The sequence below is a fragment of the Stigmatopora argus genome, chromosome 1, assembly GCF_051989625.1.
Source record: "Stigmatopora argus isolate UIUO_Sarg chromosome 1, RoL_Sarg_1.0, whole genome shotgun sequence".
NCBI lineage: Eukaryota > Metazoa > Chordata > Actinopteri > Syngnathiformes > Syngnathidae > Stigmatopora > Stigmatopora argus.
Window position 1 is genome coordinate 14,646,646 of NC_135387.1, and position 7,443 is coordinate 14,654,088.

Below are 7,443 nucleotides of genomic sequence, written 5' to 3' on the forward strand. Positions count from 1 at the left end.
CACAAAAAAATGAGCTCTGAAATTCAAATGCTGTGGTGCATCCTCACTTACATTAACACCGGCAGAATTCTCCTCTGACTGCACATTCATGGCTATTACAAAACAGAGCCATTAAAGTCACTGATTTGCCGCTTGTCATAATTTTTACAACAAACAGATTACGTACAGATGCTTATGTAGATTACGATTTTCTTGATTTCCTGGCTGGGCGGGTAATGAGCTGCGGTAATGAGGACTCAGATGAGCTATTTATTTTATAAACCCAGGGGTAAAGTGGTGGTGTGGTGGCGGGTGGCCTCGTTGATAGTAACCTGAAAGTCGAGCGCTTTAGAAGATGGTAAATTGTTTGCAATTGAATAAATCTAAGCGAAATATGAATAAAATGTTACATGTTTTTTTCCCTTGTAAATCTGTACCAACATTATCTAGGGACGTTGATAAGAGATAGAGATGACGCTATATTAGAAGCAAGGGAAAATGGTGATCTGTGAGAGAGATGTATTGTGAAGGAGGTGGGAGCCAGCAAGATGTTGAGGGGCTTCCTGGCTGTATAATTGAAAATCATTCAGACAGTTGTACAGTTTAACCTTGGAGGGCTATGGTCTTGCCTTTAATTGGTGTGTTGGCATGCACTGGCAATTGAAAAGCTGAAAAGTGTGGGGGCGTCCCTATTTACATGGTCTCTTCCATTAGAGCTTTACACAACAGCAGCCCTTTATCAAGGTTCTCTGATAACTCTCTGATGCCTCTTGAGTGTTGGCTTTCCCTTGAAACTTTTCCATTATGCGTCTATTCACTGCTGGCCTTGCAGCAGATTGGGTATTTGCAACATTTAATTAGAAAATCACTGTATTTTATACTGCCGGCATGAAATGGCTCATTGCTAACATTTTGAGGTGGGGGGGGGGAGGGGGGTGGGGGGGGGGGGGGCGACAGAGGCCAGAAAAAGATTTACATCTCTAGTAGATGGTTCTGCTCCGTTAGAGCGCGGCCACCTTCGAACTAGCTGCAGGCCAGAGCAATGTGATTCTTTGGCCCAGATTCTCAACCGAATTCATTATTGATGGATGACTGATTGGGAACTCAATTACAGAAAGATTACGTGGCTAGCAGACACTGGGACACAGCTATCCTGACAGAGAGATTGAATTACAGCATTGCAGAGGAGAGAATGTGTCCTTCAGAGGTGCCCGGCATTGCTCTCCAGGCCACCTGAAAATGTCATGTGAAATTGCTTCTTTCATAGCTGCTTTCGTGCGAGTTTCTCTTTAAGTGGATGGACATTTGCTTCGGACTGGCCTGCAGCTCAGGAGACCGAGTTTCGTGAAGAAGGAATTTTTGTTTCTTTCTCATTCTATGTTTTTACTTTGTTTGAAAGAAGCCACCTCGTGGTGTAGATGTTCCCTCGCCTGACTTCGGTGCGGGCATGCGTGGGCTCGAGTCCCGCTGGTGGCAGTATGATTGTGAGCGCGAATGGTCATTTGTCTCTCTGTGTTCCCTACGACTGACTGGCGACCGGTCTAGGGTGTACTACTCTGCCTTTCGCCCGAAGTCAGCTGGGATAGGCTCCGGCAAAACCCCTGCATCCTTATGAGGATGCGCGGTATGAAAGATGAATGTTTGAAATCAATCAATTGGCTGACAAAAGGCAGACTATGTCTTTGAACTGGTTCAAAAATAAATACATAAAAATTCTCCAGTCCAAATTTTATAGTCATGACAACTAGTGATAGAGAAAATACAATTATGACTATTATTATTGTAATATTAAAACATGAAACTCCATACATAAGAGTTTTAGTATATTACCATATACATAATCACTAAACAGGTTGATTTATTAGCACTCTAAGAACTGTTATCAAAAGTAATGACCAAATTAGACTAATAATGATTTACACACATTCATATCCCTGGTTTAAGAAAATAACAGACATTTAAGCCCATTCCCTAAATTGCCGTTCAGTGCTTTGGAGGTCTTGGGCATCAGTGATGTTTAATTTGAAAAATGTCCAAATCAAAAACATCCCATATCTCAACAAATTACATGAAATGATCATTTCCAAAATTTACCACTTATGAGGTATCAGAACTCATCACACAAAGAAACAATATGTTTAGCCTCAGTCTTGACATTCTTTGGGCTCCTTACCAGCTACATTCTTCAGGTTAGGGTCAATATTCCAATTTTTTTTCCTCTCGCATCACGCACTGAGAACGCAATGACGCTTAATTTCTGCATTCCAATGAAACCCCTGCGAACTTGTAATAATAATAATAATATAAAATAAATCAATATTGGTGGTTCGAGCAACGACACAAGGTTGGCGAGAATATCGAAATGTACGTCTGGTGGATATTTTCCTGCAGTTTTGGCAATATCAATATTTTGTCACAATCCTGCTTGTTTGTGCATTCCCCCTGAATAATTTGATGTTCAAAATGACAGCTGGTCTCTTCCCTTACGTTGGAAGCGGGTGCCATGATGAGAATGTGAATGTATGTGCATAAATATTGGCATTTTACCAGATCTCATTCATATAACATGGCCCACCTGAATGAGATTGGCGCCTCGCAGGGTCGTATGCTATTACAAGTTTAATGTGAATTCAGGCTGAAGGAAGATGAGAGAAGGGGGGCCTCGACTTCTGAAATGGAAGCATTCATCTTCCCTTTCTGTTGGTCAGCAAATGCGCTCAAAGGAGAGGATACAGCCCGGTGCAAAAAGTGGAGACGAGGCTGATCTCAGAGAAATCATTTTATTGCAGATCAGCTGGCGGAGCCCATTTCAACCTTCGCTCTCGTACAAGTCGCTATGACGGGATTGTGTTTATTGCATTCATCAATGGCGACACGGGCGGCTGATCTTACGCGCTAGTGCTTTCACGTGTTGTTCTTACTAAACTTCTACCCAGATAAAATCTCTCGCTCTTGCAAAGTCATTTAAAAATGCAATTTTGGCTGGTGAAGAAAGTTCATTTTTTATCTTGGACAAAGTTAAATTGCATGTTTAAGCCATATGTCGTTGATATATTGTGCTTCGTCTCATTTGTTAAGATTGCAACATTTTAAGATACTAAATAAGAGGTGATAACTTGCTTATTCACTCATTTTAACTTCAGAATGAAACATTTAAGCATTGCTAAATTAGGTTCAAGCAAGCTTTAGAAAAAAAATAGGCTCATTCATTCATTATACAAGCCACTTATTCTCAAAAGGGTCGCGGGGGCGCTGGAATCTAGCCCAGGCAACAACGGGCACCAGGCGGGGGACACCCTGATTTGGTGGCCAGCCAATCGCAGAGCACAAGGATACTAACAACCTTGCACGCACAAACTCGTACCTACAGACAATTGGGGGTGTTTTTGGGATGTGAGCCAAAACCAGAGTAATACCCACACAGGCATGGAGGGAATATGCAAAATCCTTACAGGAAGGCCGGAGCCCATCAGGGATTTAACCCTCAATCTCAGAGCTGTGAGGCGGACGTGTGAACCACTCTTCCACACGTGACACCAAGACAAAGAGATGTTTGTTTACCAAAAAGGTATTAGCTCAATAATTTTTGCAAACCAACGACCAAAAATTAGCAAGTTTTTTTCTGATGTACCTTGCCTTGAATTCATTTGAATTATGGGTTATTTGTATAAACCCATCTTGGGTAACATTGGGTTTAAAATATAGGACAGCACACCCTAAAATCACTTTAGAAGAGACCAGTACCAATGTTCACAGTGAACTAAAGTCAAATGACCCAAGCACAAGGAAATGCAGATTTGAAAGGAGTTTTGTCTGGCCATATCACATGACACTTTCTTGTGACTGCCTCCAAGTCCAAGTTAAATATGTAAAAAAAATCTTAATTGTACGACTCCAAAGATACCTTTCATTTGTGTTTGTGTGAGCAATCAAATTTGCGCTCAATCTCACAAACTTTAAGTAAATCAGACCCAAAGTGTCATCTTTCTTTGTCGTTCTGTTACTTTGTCAGGGAGGAGACCAACTCCTGAAAGAGCCTATTGTTTGCCATTGTCGTCAATGGCGACATGGCCACGTCAAGGATTAGATGGACAACAGGCAGCTTTTAGCAGACTTTTGCTTTGTCCGGGTCTTTTTTAACGGACTGGACACTTTCAGAAAAGACTTCCAGGCTATTTCCCGCTCATTCCCCTTAGTTTACATAGTCTACAGAGATGTGGCAACCTTTGACGGACGAACTGATCTCGTAATTGGCAGATTGTGGAGGGTGGGACATTTGTTGTGAACCCAGAATCAAAACAATAACTAATTTTCGGATTCATAGTCGTCTTTTGCAGTGGGGAAATATAGGCTTAATTGAGAATGACAACTACTATTTAAAACAAAATGCTTACTTAATGCTTATTGAAATATCAGGGCCATCTAATGAATTGATCCCCTATAATGACATGCAAAATGTGTTTGCTTGTTTCTGTTATTTCCAGCTTCTACTGTGTTAAATGTCTGAAAAGTACACGTGGACAAAAGGAGTGCATAAAAATAAGAATTATGACTGAATGGAAGAACACTGTATAAAGTAGTGTAGCGATAGTAATCATTGCAATCATATTGCTTATCCTCACAAGGGTCGCGGGGGTCCTGGAGCCTATCTCAGCCAACTGTAAGCAGTAGGCAAGGGACACTCGGAATTGGTTGCCAGCCAATCGCACCGTGGTTAGAGAGTGCGTCAAATGCGTACCGAAGGAGTACGTTTTCTTTTGGGTTTTGTTATCCTTAAAGGCCTCTAGATAGTCAAACGCATGATGAAAAAATAAAAACAGGTTTTAGTTGTGAATTGTCCTGTTAGTACTTGTGATCTCTACGTGGCCAAAAAGCCATTTCCATTCCCCCATTCCCGCATGTACATTGGCATGTCATAGTAAGTTCATGTTTCCGTGTACTTGCACATTAACAACAAGCGTGGACGTGACTTTGCAGTGCCAGACACCGTGTGAGGGAATGTCTTTACACGCAAGTTTCTCTCTGTTAAGAAAGTTTCGCCGCATTTCGGCCAAGCCATTACCCCAGTCTAATGTTACTCAGCGACCTGCGAAATCTGCGAGTGTCTTATCACTTCAGAGCGGTAAATCTGATGTGTCTGTTAAGTTCTGTGGATGACCTCTGCGCTGCGTGTATGTGTGAGCTCTGTCTGTGTGTGGAGCCATGCCACAGGGGTTTAACCCCAGCACATTGATCCGTCGGACTGCATAGAGCGGCTGCCTAATTCCCCAATTTTCAGCTGTTAGAGATAGAATTGGAATAATAAACAGCTGCACCTCCCTGCCTAGTAATCCTACAGCCCCCCCACGCCCTTGCCTCAACTGCCTCTTCAGGGCAACTGGGGCGGGGAGTAGAGTTTCTCTCTGTGCCCTAATCTGGACCAAAGCTCCTGCACTCGCTCCTCAACTTTAATGAAATGATACTGGTCTACCTTTAGCACCTGGAACTGATTATCACCACCATCACCAGTACCACACATACACACACACACACACACAAACACGCACACACACACACACACACACGGATATAATATTAGGAGATTCGCTATCTCCTCGTTGACTCTAACGATGCATAAGTCTGCCATAAATCTGGGGAAATCATGTTTTCTGAAAAAGGTCATTTGCATTTAGATGTTTTTAAGCGTTGCTCCAGGTCAGTTGGAATAGTCCTGGAAACAATTAGTCCGCAGAGGTCAGGCCAGGTCTGGTCAATTTCCAAGCTCTACTCTGTAAACTTTTTCTTTTTTTCCCCCCCAGATGTAAACTGTTAAATCAACAGAAGCAGCATTGATTCTATTCACTCCATGATAACGATAATTTAAAAAAATGATTATTAAGAACAAACAAAAGCAAATGGTATAGTTTAGATTTCTTTTCACTCCATAATTAATAATAATAAAAAAATCGATAATTAAGGTCAACGGCAACAAATGGCACATTTTAGGATTTTAGCCACTCCATTATGTTCCTCTTTTGTCAGACACAGCCAGAACAATTTTTCTTGTTAATGACTATTTTGTGACTTTAATCGGTAAAAGGCTAGTTACACTTTTGGCCCAAATGCAACAAAAATGCTGCTCGTGTGTGATGTAAGAAGCTGAACTGCAAAATTAAATCTTTGCTTGCAGCATTGTCATGAGTCATGAGTGCGCATGGTTTCTTTGCCACTCAGTTAACATCAGTTTAACAGATTGTCTCCACACATAATGAGAAGTAGTAAATAGCCGTGGGATAATCAAATGCGCCATTACAATTGTGATATCTATAATGTCTGCTGTTGACATTAAGTCAAAAGAGAAATATCCTTATGTTCAAAGATGATTAATTTGCTACTTTTGAAATAATCATTTTATCTCACCAAAATCAGAAATCTGGCTCGATCACATTATCTTCAAAAGGTCGGAATCGGCTAAAAAAGATTGGGTTCTTACTTCTTTTTTTTTAAATTCAGTTGGAGTGAAACATGATAACTCAATGCCTTTATAATTAAAATGGATTTGATGTCTATAATTGGCAATGCCAATGAAAGAGTTAACAGCTTCAAACGACAAAATGACGCTGAGGCACATTGTAAAAAATACAAATACAGTACTATATTATATATTCATATTTAAACCAGGGAAACAAAGTTAGCAAAAAAGAGAGAAAATGTCTAGCGACAATATAATAGTAAAAAAAATCACAATCCACAGACCTCAATTTATCATATTGCATTATTACTTTTATAAATTAAAATAATCCAGAGGTATAAAAAAAATACATATACAGTACATTTGGATGCACTATTTTTCCCTTTTCAATACATTTCTAAGGTATCGGATCGGTTCTCGGTATTGGCAGATCCACCAAATCAAGTGATTCGGACTACCCTATTTTGCACTCTGACCAAGTCGGCCTCCCCTTTTCAGCTAAGCAGTCCCATGTGCATGTATACCACTGTACAATGACGACATGTTTTTGCTGAGAAAATCAGGCTTTTGCACTAATGTTACGTGCAGATTTCCATATTAATTGAATTAAATCCAGCCTCAATCATCAGTTTAACTTGATGAAAGCAGCTGCCCTGCTAACAGTTCATCATTGGGTGAGCAACCTTCTGAATGAAAATGTTGAGCTGACGAAGCCAAGAGTATGAGGTCAAATGTGAGGGTGTTGACCTGTAGCTTCTGTCTATTCACAAGTCATTTTCAGCCTGCCACTACTCTATTGTCTGCCTTCCATATCTCTCCATTAACCCCCAATCAAGAGGTTGCCACCAAAACTCACAAAACTTTCCAACTGCACTGTACCTACTTGGCTTGCCTCACAACGATCTGTTCTTTTCTTTTCTTTTCTTTTCTTTTTTTTCTTAATTTCAGGGTGGGGGTTCAGAGAGGGTCACTGACAAGCAATACTATCAGACAGAAATCGGGGTATTCTCTTC